Consider the following 24944-nt stretch of genomic DNA (forward strand, 5'->3'; position numbering starts at 1 on the left):
ATCCTTCCTAAGAATTTTATGAAAGAGGGGCCATCGTGGCGAACTACACACACAGCAGCACTCACATGATGCTCAGAAGATATTTGCCAACATCTGCAGGTACTGAGAAATGAGGTGTGGGGACAAAAACCTAGATATGGGAAGGCAACTTGAGAAGCCCACTAGATGAATTCCAGTATTAGGCATGTCCAGAGAAAGAAGTACGGTAATTTCTTGATCCTGGCACTGCTTACAAGCCAGGTCCAGTGTTCACACCTTCTTGGGAAAGGATCTGACCCCCGAGGGAGGAAGCCAAGTACAATAGCAGTAGCCAGGCTGCTGCAATCGGCACCCATCCTAGCAGTCACTGCCCAGTGTCCACCTCTCTAGCTCTCTTCCCATGGGAAGACAACCCAGCAAGTAAGAGATCCACAGGAGGACAAGGACTCAGCAGCAACAACAACAAACTACAGAGCAATTTCCTTAATGAACACAGATGGAAGAAGCCTCAATAGGATACTTGCAAAAAGAGTGCAACTAATTTGTTAAAATGATCATACATTGTGATCTTAGATCTCAGGAATCTAAGGATGTTTCAACATACATAAATCAATAAATGTAATGCACCACATAAGTAGCATTAAGGGTAAAAATCATAGGATCATCTTAATAGAGGAAGAAAAAGCTTTTGATAAAATCCAATGTTGATTCATGATAAAAAAAAAAACTTGACAAAAATAGGCACAGAAGGATTTTATCTCAAACTGATGTAAGTTATGTACAACACACCCACTGTCAACACCATACTAAATAGGGAAAAGCTGAAAGCACTGCCTCTAAAATCAGGAACAAGACAAGAGTGTCTAGTCTCACCATCCATATTAATAAAGTACTCAAAATTTTACTGGAGCAATCAGACTAAAGAAAGAAATACAAAGGGATATGAATAGGAAAGGAAGAAGTCAAACTATCCTTATTTGAAAATGATATGATTCTTTATATTGAAGTTCAAAATGCCCCCACCAGAAGATTCTTAGAACTACTAAACCAATTCAGTGAAGCAGCAAGATACACAATCAGTACACATCAAAAAAATTAATAGCATTCCTGTATACTAAGCATGAACCCACTGAGAAGGAAATCAGAGAAACAATCCCATTCACAGTTGCTCTGAAAATAATTAAATGCCTATGAATTAACCTAACTAAAAAAGTGAAAGACTTCTATAACAAAAAGTATAGTACTCTGAAAAAAGAGATTAAAGAGGACATTAACTCAAGGTGATCCTCCTGCCTCAGCCTCTGGAATGCTGAGATCACAGGATGGGCCACCATATCTGGCTAAAGAGGACATTAAAGAAGGACAAATTTGAGACATTTGTAGGAAAATGTAGGCACCTGGAAAATATAATGTTGAGTGAAATAAATCAGACACACAAATTTAAATAGTGTGTAGTGTCTCTCATTTGAGTGAGGCATAGTATAAACAAAAAGCATAATATAGGTTGGATAGAAGGAAACATATTTCTTGCAAATGGAAAGGGATCCAGGAGAATGAAGGGGAGGGGTGAGGGAGAGGGCAAGGGGAAATAAATAGATGTGCCATGTATAAGAATCTATGTGTAAATATTATATGTCATAAACATGAACTAAAATTAATAATACCAACAATAATGAAAATGGGGAAAGGGAATTTAGTGGAGGAGGGAGGTAGGTGGGAGGAAAAGAGAAGGTGATTAGAAAAAGAAACAAGCTGAATCATGTACATGTACTGTCTCCTCAAGATGATTATAAACATGCACTACAAACATGCACTAATAAAAAATTTTTTTAAAAAAGAAAATTGAAAAGCATCCCCTGTTCCTGGGTAGGCAGAAGGAATACTGTCAAAATGACTACATTCCCAAAAATGATAAAATTTTGGTAATTAAAGAACTAAAATAATTCCAATTAAAATACCAACAGAATTCTTTATAGAACTATTTTTTAAAATCCTGAAATTTATATGAACTAGAAGAGACCTAGACCAGCCAAAGCAATCCTGAGCAAAATAACAAAGCAGGAGGCATTAAAATCCCATTTTAAATTATACTCTGAAGTGACAATAATGAAAACAGCATGGTACTTAGGCAAAAACAAACATGTTGACCAATGTCAGCATGAACTGACAATATTAGAATTGAGGATGCAGAAACCACCCTGTACACTTTCAGCTATCTGATTTTTGACAAATGGGCCAAACATGTATGTGGAAAAAAATTCTTTTTAACAAGTAGTGCTGGGAAAACTGATCATCCACATGCAGAGGAATGCATCTAGACCTATATCTCTTATTCTGTACTAGAATAAAATAAAATCAATCAAATATCTGTAAAAGCAGAAACATTTAATCTACTGGAAGAAAAACTCAAAGCCATAGGTAAAGATTTCTGAACACAACACCAATGGTACAAGAAATAATACTAACAATCAAAAAATGGGACTACATCAATTTAAAAAGCATTAGCAATAGCTTCTGCATACCAATGAAAACAACCAACAAAATGAAAAGAAAACCTACAGAATGGAAAAATATTTTGCCAGCTACTGCTCAGATAGAGTATTAATAGCTAGAATAGATAAAGAACTAAAAAAATTAGATCTCCTAAAATAAAAGACTCAATCAGGAAATGGGCAATGGAGATGAATAGACACTTCTCAAAGAAGTACAAATGACCAATATGTTCACGAAAAAAATGTTCAGCATCTTTGGGCATTAGAGAAATGCAAATCAAAACAGCAGTGAGATTCCATCTTACTCCTGTAAGAATGACTGTCATCGTGCAAATGCTAGTGAGGTTGTGAGGAAAAGGGAACACTTATACATTGTTGGTGAGAATGTAAATTAGTACAACCACTATAGAACTTAGTATGGAGATTCCTCAAAAAGCTAAAAATAGAAATTTTATATTGTACCTCTTCTGGGTATCTTCTTGAAAGAGTTAAAGACAGTATCTTTCATTCATACATGCAAACTCATGCCCATAGCAGCACAATTCACAATAGCTAAAGTATGGAATCAGTCTATGTGCCCATCAACAGATGAATGGATAAGGAAAACATGGTAGTGGACCCTTGAGTTATGACTGACCTGACATATGAACAACTTGGGTTACAACTGGAATTTTAGTTTTAACTTATGACCAAAGTCTTCAGTTATGACCCAAATGCTAGCCACATGTGCTTCTAGATGGTTTCAGATACATATTTAACCCTTAAAATGTTCTAAAAGGAATATTACAACATCCTTTACTGTGTGGGGTTAATTGAGAAATCCTGGGCCAATGTCTCAAAAGACTCTGAGTCCTGCCTGGAAGAAAATGTGGCCTAAAATTATACGGGAGAGATTTTGAAGGCAATTGACCAATTTGAGTTAAAACTAGCCCTCAGAGACACATTGAGTTCGTAAGTCAAGGGTTCACTCTATATATACACAATGAAGTACTACTTAGCTGTAAAAAGATAAATTTGAGTCCTTTGTAGAAAAATAAGCCCTATAATGCTAAGTGAAATAACCACAGAAGGTTAGATATCACATGTTTTCTTCTATGTGAGAAACCAAAATTATAAATAAAGTAAAGCAAAAATAAAAGAAAAAGGGTAAGTAAAAGAAAAATGGAAAAAAATGGTAGGAAAGAGGAAGGTAGACTTTGTGGAGATAGGAAGGGGATATGGAGAAAGCGGGAGGGAAAGGGGCAGCAGGTAAAGAGGAGTAAGAATGATCAAGATCCACATGTATATATACTGATTCTCCAAGGTGAATGTAATTATCATGTATCACAAATATATACTATTAATAAAAAAGAATTATAGTGAAGATTATGATACCTAAAGTAGGTATCAGACTAAGTAGGTAACAAGACTAAGTAGGTAACAAGTCTTTGCATTAGCAACCTTATGCTTGTTTGGACCTGTGGATTTCACACAGGACATTCATGTCAGTGATTGGGTGAGTTCAAATGTAGCATCACATCAGTGCCTGGCATAGGGCCCACCACAAAAATATTTCAATAAATATGTATTTAATAAATGATGATTCAGTTAAATCTGATTGAACATTATTAAGTTCACAAGCCTGTCCAAGACACGATAGGCCTTTTAAGTGACTATACTTGTCATGTCTGAAGAGAACTGTCACTGGGAACTTAATAAACATCAAAGAAAAAGGTGAGCATAGTATAAAACAAAACACTGAAGTGCATATAGCCCCCCAAATAACCATAATTACTTTCAGGTGAGCGTCACATACTATTGGCTATTTTCCTATCATCCTGTAGTTTACAAACCATTATCCATAACTCATTTCTTAGAAACATCCATTTTCTAGCATTAATAAGCTATTGTCTTTGCAAAGAGATATTTTTCTAAAACATCTATCACATGAGCTCTTCTAAAGCAATATTTCTCAAAATAAGATCACCCGTCAACTACTTTTAACATTAGGTGGGGTAATTATTTAAAATTTAGATTCCTAATGGGCCACTTCCTCTGAATTCAATATTTTAAGAGGAGAGTCTGGTATCTACATTAAAATCTTTCTATCAATTATCATGCATATTGAAGTTTTAGCACTACTGCTCTAAGGCTTTCAGAGTAGAGAGAAATGGTTTTTGAAAATATGCATTAAGAGAATTTTGTAAGCATTTATGGCTCCATTTTGGTCTCACAGATGGGATTTTAAAAGTATGGAAAACATGAGTATCTTAAAAATTACACAGCCAGGACTGGGATTTATCTCAGTGGCACTGTGACTGCCTCACAAGCCCAAGGTCTTGAGTTCAATCTCCGGTTCCATGCTTAGCCCTTCTTGCCAAAGAAAGAATCTAAACTTGAGAACTTCAGAGACCCTGATAAAACTGAGCATTGCCAACTTTATGGTTTGTAGTGGGCTTGGTTAGACTGAAGTGAACACAGTTCCTTTATGTAGCTGCCACTCATTACTAAAATGTTCCAATGTTAAATTTGATTTAAAGACCTTTCATTTTATAGTCTAAGACTTTCCTATTAGCTCAACAAGAAAATACTAACATCTTTGAGACACTTAGAAGCCCATTTTAAGTGGGGTTGTTCTCCAAGAAGGTAAAAAGGTACCCACAGTGACCAAGCCCTGACAAAAGGGCCTGGCTGTGGCTTTGCTTTCTCAATGCACAAGGACAGCAGCTGCACAGTGCCCATAGACTCTAAACCAGAGCTAATAATACATTGCATTTTCAGCTGAGCATAAGCCAAGCTTAGGCACTCTGTTTAAGCACACAGGTAAAAAAGGCCAAGCCAGGGAAGACTGGGATAGTGTTGACTTAGAATGTGAATCTTCCTTCTCTTTGACATCTCCACCAAGATGTGATTTTCACCCTTATCTTAAATTACTCAATTGCCTTTATTCACAGTATCACCATTCTCAAAGGGTTAGAAGTTGGGGCAGGTGACCCCTACAAATCCCTGTGGGCTAGAGCTCTTGCTACAACCCCACACATTCCATTTCACTTCATGGGAACAAATAGGATGAAAGATTACATTTATTAGGTTATGAGACCAACACAGGTTCAATAAGCAAACAAACTGCATGTTTTCTTTCTTTTTTAATAACAGATGAGGAATCCTTTTATGCTAGTAGAATCCTAAGGAGTTACTAAGAACAAATAGGAAATTATGAGAAACTTGCATTGGAAAACAAGCTTAGGTTATTTCTGCACAAAATTTCAACTGGCATTTATCATTACAGACCACTTAAACTAATTATAAGAAAATCAAGACAGAATTCTTTCTCAAATGCCTTTCTCAAGCATGATCCTAGTGTGGAAAATATATTCTCATTTGTAAGTGGTAGAAGATATTTACTTTCAGGGAAAAATCATTTGAAAAGCATATATTTTCAATACTATAATTTTTTCTAAGTTTTGGAGTGAAATTAACTGCATGATAGACATATACATATATTACAGAAATAGATATGTGTGTTTGTCCTTGTGTGCAAGTCTTTTTTTTTTCTTCCAATTCTACTTGATCCACATAACGTATTCAAGTCTCATTGTCTTATTTCGTAGACTAATACTTTTCTGAATCTGAAAGAAATCTTAGTGTTCAATCTGTACATTTTACATATGGACAAATTGAAATCAAAAAGGTTCAAAGTGACATCTTCAAGGCCACATGGCTGTGGGGTTACATAAGTATGAAGATGAAAACTCAAATTCCCTGACTTTGGGTATGGCCCTGATTTCAAAAGAGCCTTACTTTCCTCGGTCTCTGCTAAGCCCCATATAGTTTGTGTGTGTGTGTGTGTGTGTGTGTGTGTGTGTGTGTGTGTGTGTGTGTGTTTTAAGTACTTTTATTGCTCCATTTGTAACATGTCCCAGGCATGGAAGACATAACCATGTTATGCTAGAAGAGAAACTGTCTCACTGCTACCTTTAGAGGGGACGCTGCCCCTGGATTATTCAGCACCGACAGAGTTGATACTGTTTAAAACATGTATCTTCAGGAGGTGAGTAAAAACAATGATTTGAAGTCTCAGGGTCATTTGACATTTCTTACAGCTCTTGGTAAATTCCATCCAATTCTGTGCAGAGTTTATTGAGCATTACCACAGATGTGACTAATACCCTGCCCTAGTTCCTCTGCACTAGCTGTTTTCTTAAAAGAATGAGTCTGCCTGAGGGTTTTCTGAGGTTCAGGAATACACAGGCTGCATGCAGGGCTGGCCAAAGTGATCAAGAATCAAGGCCGCAGGAAGTAAACCTCAAACAATGGAGCAACCATATGATAAAGATTCCAGCTTCCTTGCCTTTCAGGAGAATAACTCTGAGGTACATTCTAGGCAGCCTCCCAGAAGTTTCCAGCATGCACTGAATCCCAAATCTCTACAATGAGAACCAGGTCTTAATGCACTCTACATAAGCTGCATTCCTTTTCCATTTCCTTGGCTTCTCTGGGCGCTTTCTGGTATTACCAACCAGACAAACCACTTACATTCAAATCCTATGTTAGGGACTATTTCTGGAGGAATCCAAACTAAGACAAGCATATATTTTGTACAAATCATTTTCCTGTGGTAGGTGTCCAGGGTAGTAAAAACAAAACAACATTGTTGCAGCCCTCAAAAGGTTGAGACCAAGGAGGAAGAACAAAACTTCTACAAATGTAATCATGTCAGTTAAGACAACAGAAGACAAAATATTTTGGGATATGCAATAAAGACATTCTCACAAATGAAGGATTCTCACAATGAGAGTGGAATTTGCCCTTAAGACTTGTATAAAATTCTCCACAGTTTAAGAAGAAGCCAAATGGCTAAGTAGTAGCATCACACCTGTTCAGCAAAAAACCAAGGTCCCGATTTCCCTTGGAAATACATGCCAGAGAATTTGTCACTGCTTATGCAATGCAAACTTGAGTAATCAAGCCAAGTAAAATTTTTTCATTCATTTAGAGCTTGTTTTTAGTGGCAAGAGTAGGTACATAACCCCTCAAAACTGGCTGGATAAGATTAACTACTTTGCATCTTGTGTTTGAAGAATGTCAAAACTATCTGTGTTTTCATTTCAGTTTTGTCAAAATAAACTAATTTCTGTGGAAAGCAAACAAATTGGATAGTTAAATTCTGTGTATGTCATTAGGCTGACAAGTCAGTATTTTGAGTTTTCACTTGAGCTAGTGGTCATGCCAAAGTCAGTCAAATGTTCTCAGACTACAGACACTGACAGCACAGGATCCTGTAAATAACCCTCTCACAGTCCAAGGTGGGTTACTGAAAAAAAATGACAGAACAGAATAAAGACCATGTGATAACAAACTTCAAGGCATTCTGAGCTGAAAATAATGCTAGTTTTTCATAATGTATAAGTCTAGCTGGATTGTCTTGTGAATTAATGATCATTGAGCATGTATCTGCCATGTGCAAGGTACCTTAAAGATTCTATTTTTATTTAACCTTCTACATAGACTAGTAAAGCAGATATTTTTACACATTATAGGTAAGAAAGTGAAACTCAGAGATGCTCAGTAACCTGAAGGTCATAACAGCTACTTTGTCAGACCCTCAAATCCAAACTTTCCCCCAGATATCATGCTTCTTCCTTCAGGGCTGAAAATAAAGTACACCAATATTTCAACTTCAAAGTAACATGTATTAGGATATGAAGAAGTGAGTTTGAAGAAATGTCAGCTAAAAGAAACTTATGAAATATTATAGTTTGAATGTGTTCCCTCTAAAATTTAGGTATTAAAGCTGAATGGCCAATGTAATAGCATTAAAAGGTGGAGATTTTAAGAGGTGATTAAACTATGAAGGCTCCTCCCTTCTGAGTGAGATTAAAGTCCTCATTTTATAATTTTAATTTTTATTAGTACATGTTTGCAATACTTAATGATTACATTCATCATAAGAAGTTGGTATGTGTAATTCTTTTTACTCCTCTTTCACCTACCCACCCCCCCATCTCACAGTCCTCTTCTCATTCGCAAATGATCTGTCTGCTTTCTATTTTTTAAATTAATTTTATTGGTACATTTTAGGTATATAATATGCTGACATTCATCATTGGAAATTTGCACCTTTACATAATCTATCTTGGTTCTTATTTTTCCCCCATTTCCTGCCCTCCCTTCAACCCCTCCACCCCTCCCTATTTACAAAGAATTTGTTTCCATCTGATTCCTGTTTTAAAAGACATCATGTACCTTCTAATTCCCCAGCCTTTCAATTCCTCTCTTTCCCTCCAGATAATGCAGCGACAAGATGCCAGCTTAGAAACAGATAGAGAGGCTCTCAAGGAAACCATATCTGGTGGTATCTCAGTCTTGGACTTTCCAGCATTCAGAATTATAAGAAAATAAATTTATGTTCCTTATAAATTGCCCAGTATGAGGTATTCTGTTAGCAATACAAAAAGACTAAGACATTAAGTCAAATTATATGTTGCCTAAGGAAAAGAAATTAGCCTTTAAAATGCTTTTTTTCCCTCTATGTATTCTTTTGTCTATTATCTAAAGAAATTCATTTCTAAGTTATTTAAATTCCATGCAGCATATACAAAATTAATATCTATTTATAGAAAAGATTTTTCTCAAGGAAAACTGCAAGACCATCACCCTCCCTCTCTGGCTGAGAGTTGCTTCTGGAATGTCAATGCTCCAGCAATAACAAATTAATCAATTTTTACCCCTAACATATCTTTATAGCCAGAGAGCAGCCTCTGCCACAGAGAACCAGCATATAAACCAGAACAGCTCTGCAACACACCAAAGCTAAGCCAATCATTGCCATTATCTTCTTGAGTTATGCTAAAGGGTGAAATAGTAGATCTAAAAGCAATTATCAGAAGTGTTATGTTTAGAAGTCTGTAAGTAACATGAAATTCCTTTAACATCCTTTTCTTTTCTTTTTTTTTTTTGGTACCGGGGATCGAACTCGGGTCCTTGCACTTGCGCAGCAGGCGACGAAACCACTGAGCTAAATCCCCGGCCCTTTAACATCCTTTTCATCTGTCAAATATATATTAGTGAAAGTAAGAAATGAGGTCCCCAGGGCCATGGCAGCTTCTCCTCTCTGAGAAAGATATTTGGTTGTCTGTGGAGAGATACTATCTACTTTAAACAGGTAGTGAAAATATGATCGCCTGTCTCTTCTCCATAGTTCCAGGACCTAAGCACCATTCTCCCATCCCATGTCACTAGGTAAGGGATAAACTAAAAATATTCAGGAATTTTCTGATTTCCCAAGGCCCAGAAATAAATAAACTGCATTATTGGCCTGTAAGGTACTTCATGATCTATCTATCCTGCCAGTCTCTTTTGTTACTATTCCCCACCTTATCCTCTGAGCTCTAGCTTGGAATCTCATTCAGAAATTCAAGTTCTAGTACATTCTTAGGTCTTGGTCTTTGCCAGGCTTCCCCTTCTTTCTAGAGCACTGTTCCCAAGATCCAACACCTTCACTAAAACAGCATCTCACCAGGTATTGGTCTAAAATGTAACTCCACCTGGATGCTGCCCTGGTCCCTTCACACGGGTGATTCAGAATCTTGTAGGTCCTGGATGTCCTACTATTAAAATCTTCTCCTTACATCATGTTAAGTACATTAATTGATACTATACTGCACATTAAACAATTGTTCTTGCTGTAAACATTTTGAAATAATTTTTATAATTTTGCTTTTTAAATTTGGCTAATGGATAATTTTCCAATGATTATAACAGAGAGAAGAGTTTTCAGTTGGGTTGTAAACTCAGTTCATACCCAATTGTGCAACCTTGGACAAATTACTTAACATCTCCAAATCTCAGTTTCCTTTTCTGAAAGAAGATTTGTGTAAGTGACCTATGGCTCTATTTAGCACTTGGAGTCTATGCTTTGATCGTTCACTGTGCAAACAGGTGTTTCTGTGGTGGTGAATGCATGAAATATGAGTAAAGCACAGAAACTCGATGTCACATGTACCAAGGAGACTGAGAACCACTGGTAGACGTTCTGGCCAGAGCTTCCAGATAAGTAGAAAAAGACAGTTCCATACATATAAGTAGGAAATAAAGTTCTAAAACTGAAAATAAGAAAAATCATTTATTTCACACAATGAACAATTTAATATATCAACCTAGTGTCAGAGAAAATAAATTCAAAGCACTCAAATAAGTTTTTCTGCACAAAATCATCAATTGAAACAGAAACTATTGTTTATATTAATATTCCCTAAGGGCTGGGATTGGTGAAGATCACATAGAATAATCAAGTGTTAAAAACAGCAACTTCATTATTGTTTCTATTAATTCTGCTTTGAAAATGATGTGAGATTTTGCATTTTTGGCAAACATAATTAGTTTTCTAACTGAATTGCAATAGATGTAATCAATAGATCTGGGGTGGTCTTCTTTACTCAGTTTATAGCCTACATGTCAACCATCCATAGACAACCCAGAACTGTATTCCACTAATTTGCAAGATATTTCTAAATATATTCAAGTTGACCTATCACAATGAATGATCACAATCCACTCCTTGTCAATATGACAATGAGACAAGACATTTCCTTTTACCATACTCACTCTCCAAATACAACAGCCAAGATGATACTTACATCTTACGTGATACAACTACCCTTCATACAAACAGAAACTCACTAATTCTCACCACGGTATAGAAGGCAAAGTTTTTCTTTGGATGATGCTTACTTTTCTCCTAACATTTCATAACTTAACATTATAATACAGATTAAACAATATTTAAATAGTTATACTATGTCTAGCAATATTATGTTACACGGAGAAAACAAAGACACCTGGTTAATTATATGAGTATATATGCACAAGCATATTAACAAAATAAGAAAAATTACCATCCTTGTTTCTGATCATGGGGCTATAGCTGGTATTTATAACTACCTTCTTCTACTCCCCATACTGTATTCCCTTGGCCTTTAGCAAGCACCTCAGTAGGGTTAGTTCTTCACCTGGGGTGTGACCCATTCCTACATTCCTGAAGGTTCTGTGACAGTTGCCATCTTGCCTGGATTGGGTTGTTACAGTTCCCATTGACCTAAATAACAGAGCATGTCAACACTAGGAAGTACGCTGAGGGACCTCTTGTACTCCAAATATACTCTTCCTTCCTTTCATTGTGGTATAATAGCCCAATTTCCCCTTCATATTCTGGATTGATTACCCCTACCAACACCATAACCCCCTTTTTAATTTGTTTACTCAGAGGCATGAGGAGTCCAAAATGACTAGGGCAAGTTTCTTCTTCCAGTTCAATGGAATGACTGTTGTGCCTCCTGGTATAAACCTTCTCCCCCTCTGGAACTAAGGCTTCTAGGCCATCAGAATATAAGATCTGGAAACAGGAAGCAAAACTTTTGCTTGTGGCTCACTAGGGGTAATGGTGAGTGGTAGCATTCCCACTTCCACCTCTTGATTCTTGGACCCATAAATCCTGGCTATGGGAGACATGGTAGCATATAATACATGCTGATTCAAAGCACAAACAGCCCTCTAGAGAACCCTGACACAGCCCTGCAAGGTACTTCTACCTAGCTGGCAATGTATTCAAAAGGCCATTCCATTTTTCCATCAATCCAGCTGCTTCTGTTTAGTGAGGAATATGGTACCATCAGTGAATTCCATGAAAATGAGCTCATTACCTCACTTCTTTGGTCATGAAATATATTCCTTGGTCAGAATATATGGAATACCATGATAGTGGATGAAGCATTCTTTCAGTGCACAAATGATAGTTTTGGCAGAAACCTTATATATAGGATAAGCAAACACTCAGAATACTCAGAATACTCAGAATAAATGTCTATGCCAGTAAGAACAAAGCACTGTTTCATGTCAAAAGCAGTCCAGTATAATCAACCTGCCACCAGGTCACAGGCTGATCACCCTAGGGAATGGTGCCATACTGGGGACTCAGTGTTGGTCTCTACTGCTGATAGACTGGTCTTTCAATAGTCCAAGTTGCCAAACCCATTCATAGCCTCCATCCCTGCTACTGTGACTACTTTGTTCATGATCACTTTGTTCATTGTCATAAGGCAATGACACAGTGACTGAAAAAAGGTTTACTGTCATCCACAAAATGACTTATCCTGTTCACTTGATTGTTAAAGTCCTCTTATGCTAAGGTCACCTTTTGGTGAGGATTTACATGAGACAAAAATATCTTTATATCCTTCACTCATATGGAAAGGTCTATTCATATGCCTCTTCCCCAAATACCTTTGTCACCAATTTTCCAGCCATGTTCCTTCCAAGTCCCTGACCATCCAGCCAGACCATTGGTTACAGTCCATGAACATGTATAAAGTCACTCATCTGGCCAGTATTTTCTTCCAAGCAAGATGTACAACTGAGTGCAATGCTCAAAGTACTGCCCACTGTGATGAATTACCCTTCACCACTGTCCTTCAGGAATGTCTTCAAAAGGGGCTATAATACTGTAGCTGTTGGGACAGGAATCCTTAACTTTGTGGACAGAAAGCACTAGTGCCTTGATATTCGGATCCCATCTGTGAGGAACACTAGTAATAGGAGTGTGAGGCACTTTTATGTGAATTCTTTGCTCAGGAAATGGATATGCATGAAGAGATGAGGAAGAAAAAGACAGCTACTTCTCTGGGCAACAAACTCCAAGAGACTTCTTCAAGAGCATAGGTGGATCTCAGCCTTAACTGGAGAAACTGTGAGGTTGTTAAAATCTCTGTGAGCAGATGTGAGCAACAGAGAGTGACATTATAATTCTTACTGACCCGTGACAGCTATCCATATTTACAGTGTGATGAAAACTGGGGAAACTCGAATTATGATTATTGTTTTGAACCTACTACATCCCCTATTTGCTTATATAATTTGACAATTTTTTCATGAGATTACATAGTTTTTAACAATGTAATTTTAATTAATGTATAATGCTTAACTATAAGAATAGATGAGAATGTTTTAGTTTTTAATAAGTCTCCTATAGTTTAATATTGTGCTTTATATTTTTCATCATTATAAACAATTTTCTAATAAGTCTTCTTGAAGAAAAAACTGTCACATTTGTGATCATTACTATGAGATATTCTTATTAGGAGAATGCTTTTAGGATGAAAGAGGGATAAAAAGTCTCAAAAATTTTGCTACACATTGCTAAACTCACCCTACAGATTGTTATTTCATATATCATTCTCTTAAAAGTGAGTATTCTTATAGCATCTCTTTTTATAGGCTGCAAGACAGATTAAAACATGTTTTTTAAGGGCAAACGATCATAACATTGCATTGGCTTGAAAATTCTGCTCCATGTAATTGGAACTAAGATTTAAGTGAAATACAAAGAGGTTGGTCAGCTACAAATATCACTGACCAATCAATCTGGTTTATATTATAATTAAAGAAGGATGAATTCTATGAAAGACAAATGCACCACAGAGCAAAGAATGGATTCACCTGATTCCTGTGCAAAATAATACACTTAATCAGAGAAGATGTTATGTAGTATTATAGCTCTTGAAAAATATATGTTTAGTTTAGACTGTCATTATCTTAGTATGATTATTTGGGCTCATTCCTCCTAGATAAAGAATGTAAAATTCTATTAGGATCAAAGTATTGATGTATCCATTCATCATGACAAAGAATTCTTGGTTTCAGGTAATAGAATGTTAATTCCCAGGAAGGCTGAGAGGGAGCATGTTACCAAAGGGTAGATAGTGTGAGAACAAGATAGTATGGAAAACAACACAAAGTAGGTGGCAGGTGGAAGAAAGTATTCTAAGGTACAATGTGGGAGATGCCACTTGGGTATACATGGTTCTTGTGCAGTTTATCATCTTTGGAAGAACAAGTGCTCAAGGGATATTAATAGGAGATATTGATATAAGCAATAGGAGATATTAATAGCCTCCTAGTACAGTCACTCATGTAGAGATAGTCTCATTTTCTGCCTCCTACTACATGACAAACTGGTCTCTGCTTTAATTCGCCAGTCACAAAAGAACTCCTTCTACAAGTGCCATTTAAAACATAAATTATTTGAGGGATAAAGAACCCAGAAAATACTTGTACATCTCTATCCATTGGAACATAGCTGAATAAAGTCTTTTATTATCTGGATATCTTTAGTGGGAAAAGAAACCATGAGGCCACTGTGGCAGATATTTGACTGTAAAAAGAATCTCTGTCTTTAATATTTTTTTTAAATATGCCTTAATTTAAGTATTTTTTTCAATTTTTATTTTATATTAGTACACATTTACAGTACATATGTGATACATTCCATATATTTGTAGATTTAGATAATAAAATGTTAGAGTGACCTATATCAGTTAAAAGACTGGGCTGTAAATCATTATGTTTGCTTCTCTATAGGAAAGCAACCGTGGAAATATGTTAAGATGGAGACTCCAACAGGATAGGCCACTGAGAAACAGAGTCCCCTTCCGTCCACATATATGGGACTTGCTGTATAAGAAATCAGCTTGCTTTGTCTTAAGCCACTGAGATTTAGGCACAGTCTGTTATTATGACAGAATTTTTGCCCTACTGACTGCTAAGATTAAGCCAGAGGTAATTAATGAAAAATACCAAAATATGAGCTGATGCAAGTCTATAATACTAGCACTCTAGGCAGCTTAAGCAGGAAGATCTTAAGTTTGAGTCCAGCCTAGTTGACTGAGCAACTTAGTAAGACCCTGGCTCAAAATAAAAAGTAAACATGGCTTGGGATGTAGCTCAGTACCAAAGGCCTCACTTCAAACAAAACAAGACTTGACTTACAAGTTACAGCCTGGGTCAATCTATATGTTTGGTCGAATCTCCTATATATCTACAGTGATGGTAATGTGCAATCACAACCTGTGTTCACATACCTTAACATTAAACAAAGAAATGCTTTGAACTAACAGATTTTTGGACAATTGTCCAAATCTTACAAAACTAGGTTAACCAAATTCATCTTGGTGATTACCTCTGGAGAGACAAAAAGAAAAACAAGATTCTATAGAGAAGAGTCCATGGAAACTTTAATTATATCAGCTAAGTTTTATGGTCTTATTTTAACTCTGAACCAAATAATGTCAAAATGTTAAAGTTTTATATATGTGAATTGTAAGTACTTGAGTGATTATTATCTTCTGTGATATGGAGTGTACTTAAGAGAACTCAAAATCCATTTTGAATATCTTTAGTTAGTGCATATTAAATAAATTGAATCTTGGGTTTCATTATGGCATTTTCATCATGTATTTTAGGTATTTTAATCCGATCCATCCTCACTATTACTTTCCCTTACCCTGACCTCCTACCTCTTCTTGGTCTCCTTAATCTTGTTTAATAGTCATCCTTCTTTTCATGTAGTCTTTTGTTAAATGAATGTTAACAACAATAATAGAAGGCAACAGGATATCTAATTATTATCAATAACCTAAGTCTCCATCAAATGACTCTGCTTTATAAAGAGTTCTAGGTAGCTGGGGTTTATATGGATTAAAATATGAAAATTTTCTTTAAATTTTTACAGAAAGGCAGATTGTACCAAGGTAAAAAGTTCACATTTCAACATTTCTATATGTCTGAAATCTGGATTTTGAACACCTCAGGAAGGATTTCCTTACACATGTTAGTTCTCCACTAGAGAAAGTTCACCTTTTCAGCATGACTCTGAGACCAATAATGATGCCTATATGTGTGTAGTGAAAGAAACATCAGATTTTAATCCATGTTAAGTTAAAAATATCAACTTCAGGGCCGGAGATTTACCTCAGTGGTTCTACAGCCTGCCTCACAAGCACAAGGACCCGAGTTCAATCCCTGGTACCAAAAAAAAAAAAAATCTCAACTTCAAAACCTGTTGGCTGTGCAGCCTTGAACTAGTCAATTAACTTTTCTGTATTTTAGTTTATACATTCAAAATTTAAAAAGTAAAGACAAGTTTCAATTACTAAGGTCAATATTATCCTACTGATGTCAGTACTGCAGTTTTAGAATAGCATACAATATCAAATATAGTGTACTTAATGGTAGAATACTGTTATGTTTGGATTGTAAAAATCTGAAATCTAGATAACTTAAACTTGAGATGTGTGCAGAGAGTCATTTTATTAAAATGTTGACAACAGCAAAGGTGCTGTCCTTCTAACCTCATCCCTTCTCCATTCACACTCCATCCATGGTATTTTGACATTTTCTGGATTGCTAGTGAGATTGTACATATTTTCTTTTTAGAGAAAGTTTTACCCCAGAGTCACACTGAGTCTTAATTTTCTTTGAAAGTACAGGCTGAGGGGAGGAGAACAGTCCATTAGGGAAAACAGGCAGAGGATGTGGTAGGGGGTTAAGCAATGGTGAGGGATAGCAAGTTTTCAGGATCAACTCCCCTTTCTTCCTTGGAATATAACCACTTTATTTCTCTCAAAGTCCCATTTTATCCTTGCCTGACCCCTTGTCCTCCAAGGCCAGATACATTTTCTTATTCCCTTTTCTCTTGTAATAATTTTTTTTTTTTTGGTACTGGGGATCGAACTTGGGACCTTGTGCTTGCAAGGCAGGTGGCAGAACCACTGAGCTAGATCCCTGGCCATCTCTTGTAATTATTTATTTTAACTTATACCTTGATCCTAAAACATCCAACTTAGAGAAACACAGTGCTGAAGAAATGAAGAGCCCTCACTCAGAAGAGCATCTACAGACAAGAATGATATCTCATTTTAAAAATTAACACAGGTATTCTGATGCTATGAAAAATAGATAACTGAATATTGGAAGTGTCCAATACTGCGAACACTAATCAAATGATGCTAACATGAGAAAATGTAAATGAAGGTACTTTATAATTAGTATTTATCACATTAAGTTTACAGACACAAATTTTTTATTGTTTTGTTTAAAACCTCATCCAGTGAAATTTCAATATATATTCTAAAAAATTTGAGCCCAAATATATCACATATATGGGGATAAAACTCCTCAGAACCCCTCTCTCACAGTGAGGGTTTGGCATTTGAGGGTGAGAGTGAGCGTGTGCCTCATACATGTGTATGGCTGGTTAACTGTTTTAGCATTTGTTGTAGAGCCTGCTATTTTCAATTACATTTATGTTAACACTTATTAAGCACTTATTACTTGGCAAGAACATTCAGGTGCTTGGCCTCATTAATTTCACAAAAGTGTCCTTGAAGAAGTTGTATTTCTTTCCCTTTCATAGATGAAGAAATTGAGGTTCAAAAACTAACCCAAGTTTACACTAACTCAAATGGTAATAAATGGTAGCACCAAGACTCAACCCTAGAGTGCTTAACATCAACTTATTTTCTTTTCCCACTCCCTTAGATATGAGAGTGCTTTGTCTTTGTGAGAAACCAGTAGAATTTTAAAGAAATTGAAGTAGACAAAATTCTATGTGCAACTTAAATGTAAAAATCTGAGTTGCGATTCAGGATTCAGAAATAAAGTAATCAATGCTGCTAAATCTAAGCACCTGAAAGCAAGGAGATGTGGAAAGTAAGGGCAAAAGACATTCCTTTTTGACAGCAAAAGCCAGAAAACAAGAGAAGCAGTGAAATGGTATTGTGTCCAAAAGTGAGGATGTGAAATTTCTTAATATCTGACCCCAGAGAACACCTCAGAACCATCTAGCTCTTCCTGAGCTTCATGATATTATTTATTTTCAGGCTTGTGATTTATAACAATTACCTGGTAGATTCAAGCTAAGAAAAATGAATTGTCAAAACCAGGCAAAAAAAATTGCAAGTACAAGCAACTATCAAAATGATAAAACTGTCACAACTGAACCCTTCAAGCCACAACTGCATACATTATGTCCAAATTCCTGGCACTTAATATTGTCTCTGAGGAAGCTAAGCTCCATTTAGAGTTTAGCTGTTAGCACAAACACATTTGAAAAAGACTTACAAAGAATAAAGTAAAATTGTCTTGAGAGGAATCTACAGGTTATCCGAGAAAATTTGTCAAAAGAGACATCTAGTGTTAAGTACTTTGGAAAAATACATCTGGTATTGATTGTGGAGGAGCACAAGAGACCTTGGACACTTCACTGTCTTATCTTTCAGAGGCTTCAGTCACCACTTGGAGTGTTTTTCCTCAGAGAAATCCTCTTATTGAATGCCACATAGGAAAAGTGTGGGTGAGATGATGGAGAGAGAAAAGAAGAAAGGAAGAAAGCAAGAGGGAGAGGAAGGGAGAGGGAGAGGAAGGGAGGAGGAGAGGCAGGGAAAGCAGAGAAAGGAAAAAGAAGAAAAAGAACTGAAGATAAAAAATATGGAGAGGCTATTTGATTTTCTTGGTCATTATTTTTATTCTTTTTTTGTTTTGTTTTATTTTGGTTTTACGTTTTGGCACCAGGGATCAAACTTGGGACCCTGTGCTTGTGAGGCAGGTGCCAGAACCACTGAGCTAAATCCCTGACCCTATTTTTATTCTTTAACTAGTTTGTTCTAAGAGCCTTTATCTTGACCAAAAATTAATATGACTGAGTTCAAGGGGCAAAAAATGAGGATAAGAGGGCAAATGTCCTTGTGTTCACATAAAGGTCAATTTTCTCTTTTTCCTACTCCCTCCAACTTCTCTAGTTCAGTTTTGCTGCTTTTTACTTTTAGTATAAAATGAGCAGTGAAGAGCTAAAAACTACAGATCAGAAATATCAATGTGACCATCTTGGAATTTTAGTAATTCTGCATTTCTTTCTCATTAGTAATAACAAGTTATACTCCAGACCTTAAGATTATCATCTTCTTGTCACATATATGCCAATTAAGTTTTCTATTTAAGAAGCTCTGCCCAGGACAGCAAGCTACATCTAAAGGACATCAGACACAACGGCAACCTTTATCTATGCATCTAATATTTCAGGGCTGGGTTTCTCTAGCCATCTGCCTTATCCGTTACATATCATATTTCTTAATTCATCTTTCTTTTCTCTCACTGTTCATCCCCATCCTCTTTCAGCCCATTACCCCCAACATGTGTTCTCACAACCCACAGATTTGTTCTCCCTCCAGTGACACCTCAACCACTCATTTTGGTACCATTCCAGGATTCCCTGAGCCAATTCTGCTTCTGACTTGTTAACCACTTTAAGACCTTTTATGCTACATACTGCTCTGTCACACAGCTTCTCTACCACTGTTACAGCCTCCTGGGTGGTTCCCAGGGAGCCTTCTTCTTCATCAGCAGGTTTGAATTGCAGAGGTTGATTGGCATCTATTCTCCTTATCACTAAATAAATAAAACATCTCCAGATCCGAACTCTGAGTTCACACAATTAAGTCACCAAGAAAATGCACATCATTGCTCTACTGTGAGTAGCACGTCTCTCTCATTCCCACCCTGCATCCCCCTCCCATTTTAAGCATGATGTAACAATCCTGGCTCTACAAAGAATTTGGTGAGATCCACATTACAAAAATATAGTCACTAACTTATGCAAAAATGGCAAAATACATAAATAATATGTTGAGGGAAAGGATAAGCACTGAGTCACCTTTTGTTGAATGAATAAATGTATTTACAAAATTTTTAAAAATGAGCCAGAATCATTCTATTCTAAACACAGTGTTCCACAGTGGACCTAGATGAGGGTAGAAAAAAAGATACACATCAATTTCAGCATCAGGGTTTGGGCTTTAATGGCCTTGGGGATAAGACATGAGGACTTTGGCTAGCACTCCTGTGCCAAATCCAGGATTCCTTATTTCTAAGAAAGAGCTTCTATGTAAATCTACCTACTGGCAGAGGAAGACTCCAAGGAAGGAGAATTCTGACTATACCTTGGAATTGCGCAAGTTTAGACTCCGAATCCAAAGGAAGGGAAGCACTATGTAAAATACTTCCAAAGTGATATTCCCAAAATCTAAGGCTTCTAGTTTCTCATTCTTTATGGCTGAGTAGTACTCCATTTTATTAAAAAAAAATCTTCTTTAGCTAAAGGGATGCATATTGAGGCCATACTCTTAAGTGAAGTAAATAGGACACACATGTGTAAATACCAAATAGTTTCTCTGGTGTGAGAAACTGAAAGCGTAAATGAGAATCAAAATGTATAATAGATAATATGAAATAGGAAAAAAAGGTCCAAAGAGGAAGGGGAAGTGGGCAAGGGTAGGGGTAGGAGAAAGGAAAGAAAGGAAAGGAATAAATATGAGAAAAGAAAAAACAGAAACAAAATCTTTGTAAATAGGAAGGGGTGGAGGGGTTAAGAGAGGGCAGGGGAATGGGGGAAAAAATAAGAACTAAGATATATCATGTAAAGGTACAAATTCCCAATGATGAATGTCATCGTACTGTATACCTAAAGTATACCAATAAACTTAATGCATTTTTTAAAAAAAACCTAAGGCTTATTGAATCATGTAGAAATAAGCTTTGCTACAACTGAGCTTAAAACGCACACACATGCACATGCACACACACACACACACACACACACACACAGCAAAAATCCACTGAGCTAGAGACAGCTAACATAACAAGCATGAAGATCAAAGTGTTAGTAATTTCAGATAGTAAAACAGCTTTAAAGAATATAGAGATACATTTAACATAATTAAAAACATAAGAGAAATAAAACAAGCATAAAAATAAAACAAAGAATATGCAGAGTTTTTTAAAACACATAACTTCTGGAAGTTAAACAAGATAGGTAAAGAGATAGAGAAATAAAAAGAATGAGAAGATACAAGATATATTAAAAAGATGCTACAGTAAAAAGAGAACAGAGAGAGTATTTGAATGGCAAACATGACTTTTCATATTCAAGATGCAAAGCAAGTCACACTTAGAAATTGCAGAATGTGTGCGCACGCATATGCGCGTGCAAAATTAAAAGCAATTGGAATAATCTATTGAGCATAGTAATAACAGAGAAAAGTTTTCATCAGAAGCAATATAGACCAGCAAGAGAAAAATAGAATAACACTGTGAAAGTTAGGAGGGTGGGAAATGAGACCCTCAATATAAAATTCATTGCCAAGGTAGATCACCAGTCCAGATTAATTACAATATAGAGACAACTTCACATAAATATTAAGAACGTTTATGATTTATGATACCTCATTTAAGAAAACCGCTGGAGGATAAACTTTGACAGAAAATGAAAAGAGGAGAGAAACAAAGAAAGCAATAGTATCAAGAAAATTGCTCACTTGTGGGAAAAGGGATGCACTTTAAGACCACAATGTTAGTGAAATAAGTCAGATACACAAGCTTAAATATTACATAGTATCTCTCATGTGAGAAACCTAAAATATAAAGAAATTAAAGAGAAATTGACAGATAACAGGAAATGAGGAGACAGATCTTTGGCAAAAGAGAAAGGGACCAAGAAATGGAGGGAGGAGGGAATAAAAAATGAAGCACAATTTGTAATAACTAAAACTTGGAAGCAGCCCAAATGTCCATCAACTGGAGACTGGATAAAGAAAATCTGCATTTTTAAAAATAAAATGGAGTACTACTCAGCCATAAAAAATGAGAAATTGAAGACATTTATAGCTAAATGGATGAACATTGAGGCAATACTCTTAAGTGAAATAAATAGGACACACATGTGTAAATACCAAATAGTTTCTCTAGTGTGAGAAACTGAAAGTGTAAATAAGGACTAAAAGGTCTAATAGATAATGTGAAATAGGAAGAAAAGGGGCAAAGGGGAAGGCAAAGTGGGAGGAGTAGGGGAAAGGAAAGAAGGGAATGGAATTAATAGGAGAAAAGGAAAAAATGGAAACAAAGTCTTAGTAAATAGGGAGGGATGGAGGTCTTGAAGGGAGGGCAGGGGAAGGGGGAAAAATAAGAACCAAGAGAAATTATGTAAAGGTGCAAATTTCCAATGATGCATGTAATTATATTGTATACTTAAAATGTACCAATAAAATAAAAGTTTTTAAAAAATGAATCAAGATGTGTTAGGTACATGTACCAGATACCCACAACAAATGTAATTATTATATACTGTACACATGTACTAATAAAAATAAACAAATATAAATAAAAAGCACAACTGATGGATATGGGGTAAATCTAAAGAAGGTCTGACTGCAAAAAGGAGTGAAAATGTAAGGAAAATGTAAAACTCAAGCATAATGCACAAGACCTCAAGAGGGCTCAGAACACATCTTGATTGAGAGAATGACAGAGCTACTGATTAACTTTGGTTTTTTAAAGTAAAGTGTATATATACTTAAAATTTAGGAGTAATTTTTAAAGGATAAAAGTGTAATTTATAATTTATAACCAATAAAGGAGGGAAATGGCATTAAATAAATTAAATCATCTAATCTAGCAAGAAAGAAACAGAAATCTTGTCCACATTATTTATAATTAATGGTGAAGACTCAAAGTACCCTCTTTACAAGTTACAAGGCAAGGATATTCTCTGCACTGCCTCTAATTTTAATTACACAGGAAGTATTAACCAAAGCAATATGACAAGAAAAAATTAAAGGTATAATAATTGGAAATGAAGAAATAAATCTATTATTTGAAGATAATGTAAAATAATATAATTAAAAATTTAAAATAAATATACAGACATACATAATGCTAAAAATAGAGCTTTTAGAAGTTTCTTCAAAAAACCTGATACACAGATTATAGATGTGGTTCCTATAATGTACAAAAAACCCTGGAAGATGTAATATACACCCTTGAAATACTACTGGTAGGGGTCAATCTGAGGGAGATTTCTCATGCATGCATGCAGAGACAGAAATAATTTTAAATAAAAATTTTGAATGAGAAATCATTAAGCAAACAAATGTATTAAACTGTCTCTCACTAGGTATACTTGCACAATAGAATAAAATACAATGATTAAAATGAAAAAACTGCCAATATGGATAACCTCAAAAACATGATGTTGAATTAAAACACAAGTTTCAAAGGTGTCATTTATGTAAATTTCCCTAAAGGATTGTTTATGAGTATAGGCACATATAAAAAAATACAAAAACTTGCATGGAATCATGTAGGGTAAGAAAGTTTCTAACTTCACAAATACAGTTATTTTACATACATAGTTATGCAATTCACATATATACTCCAGAATCATAGGATTCTACCATATGTTCATATTTTATTTCCTTGGAAAAATTATGTCAAGTAAATATGGCAAAAATTTAAGCAGCTAAAGTGGATGTTACTATTTTCTGTGCTCAAGTTCTTTTGTAATTAACCAAGAATAAAAAGATGTGTATTAGAAGACTGAGAGCCATGAATTACTATGAGATTCACCACCTCCACTCAATTTTTCTACTGTGTTCTACTTCATTTTCTTTTTCTTTCTCGTGCCTATTTCTAAGGGAAGTCGCTGATGCATCTTAAACTTTCATACAAAGAACAGCAGCACAGAAAGAAAAAGAGTAAATCATATTTCCTTTCGCAGATTTTTAGACTTATATTTATGTTTTTGTCAAGGTGAGCTACAGAAGGATGAATTTATCTCTCTTGGTGCTGCTCTACTAGCCAAGCTCATCGTTCATGCATTAGAGAGCTGAAAACCTTCATAGACCACAGCTTCCAGCAATAAATTAAATCTCTCACTTTGAGGTTTGGTTCTGGTTGAGTTTTAAAAATTTTAAAATAAAAGTACAGCTGGGAGGATAAAGATGATGACAGATGACTTGTTCCCCAATTTCCCCCAGCTTATTTGAAAATTTTACTTTTGTTATGACAAAAGAGAGGAAATACTTAGAAGGGTAGTATTACATTTTCTACTTTTCTGCATAAATAGCATAAAAAGGACTCTTCTACACCACAATTTCAACAATAACTAGAATCCACAGTATATATAATAGTAGTTACTGTGTCACTGGAGTTGTCTTTCACATTGCTCAGCAAGTTAAAGGCATATTATAAGTAGTATGTGTCTACTGTTGGGAAATGAGTTTTTTATTGACCCTTTCATGGGTTTAGCTTAGATTAAATCTATATGTATTTTGATTTATATTAACATCTCTGTCCAAATCTTCTCTCCTATTTCTTCCTGATTTTGCAATACAAACAAACTGGTTCACAAACATCACCAGAGGATAAATGTTCAAGAAACATTAAACGACCAAGTGATGTCCATAAAGTGAAATTCAGGAATCAGTCAAAGACACATATATTTGGCTCAAAATCAGAATGCTTAAAATATCCTTATTATATACAGTTCTTTGAAGGAGATATAACTTTAAATTAAAAATATCAAAACAATTCATAGTCTGTGTATAAAAACACACATGTAATAAAACTCCATTTTTACTAATGTAAGTAGTGGTTTAACCCACATGTCTGTTTTCATGCAGATAATAGAACAGACCAACATCCATGTCCTTCCCAACTCAGCCAAAGTGAAATCACAACACAGAATGCTCTACAGCTGACCTCAGGATGTAGAGACTCTCTAGGCAGCTTTAGACAGGTACTATATCCTGTTACTTTTTTTTTTTAAGTACT

The 24944-nt window shown here is 35.6% G+C and overlaps 1 protein-coding gene across 6 annotated transcripts in view; it reads right to left on the reverse strand.

Moving 5' to 3' along the window:
• Plppr1 (phospholipid phosphatase related 1) overlaps positions 1 to 24944 on the reverse strand; it is a 300303-nt gene that overhangs the window by 113723 nt on the left and 161636 nt on the right. The window lies entirely within an intron of this gene.

The sequence above is a fragment of the Heterocephalus glaber genome, unplaced genomic scaffold (assembly GCF_053883595.1).
Source record: "Heterocephalus glaber isolate CG9 unplaced genomic scaffold, H.glaber_assembly_v1.0 deba00001481, whole genome shotgun sequence".
NCBI lineage: Eukaryota > Metazoa > Chordata > Mammalia > Rodentia > Bathyergidae > Heterocephalus > Heterocephalus glaber.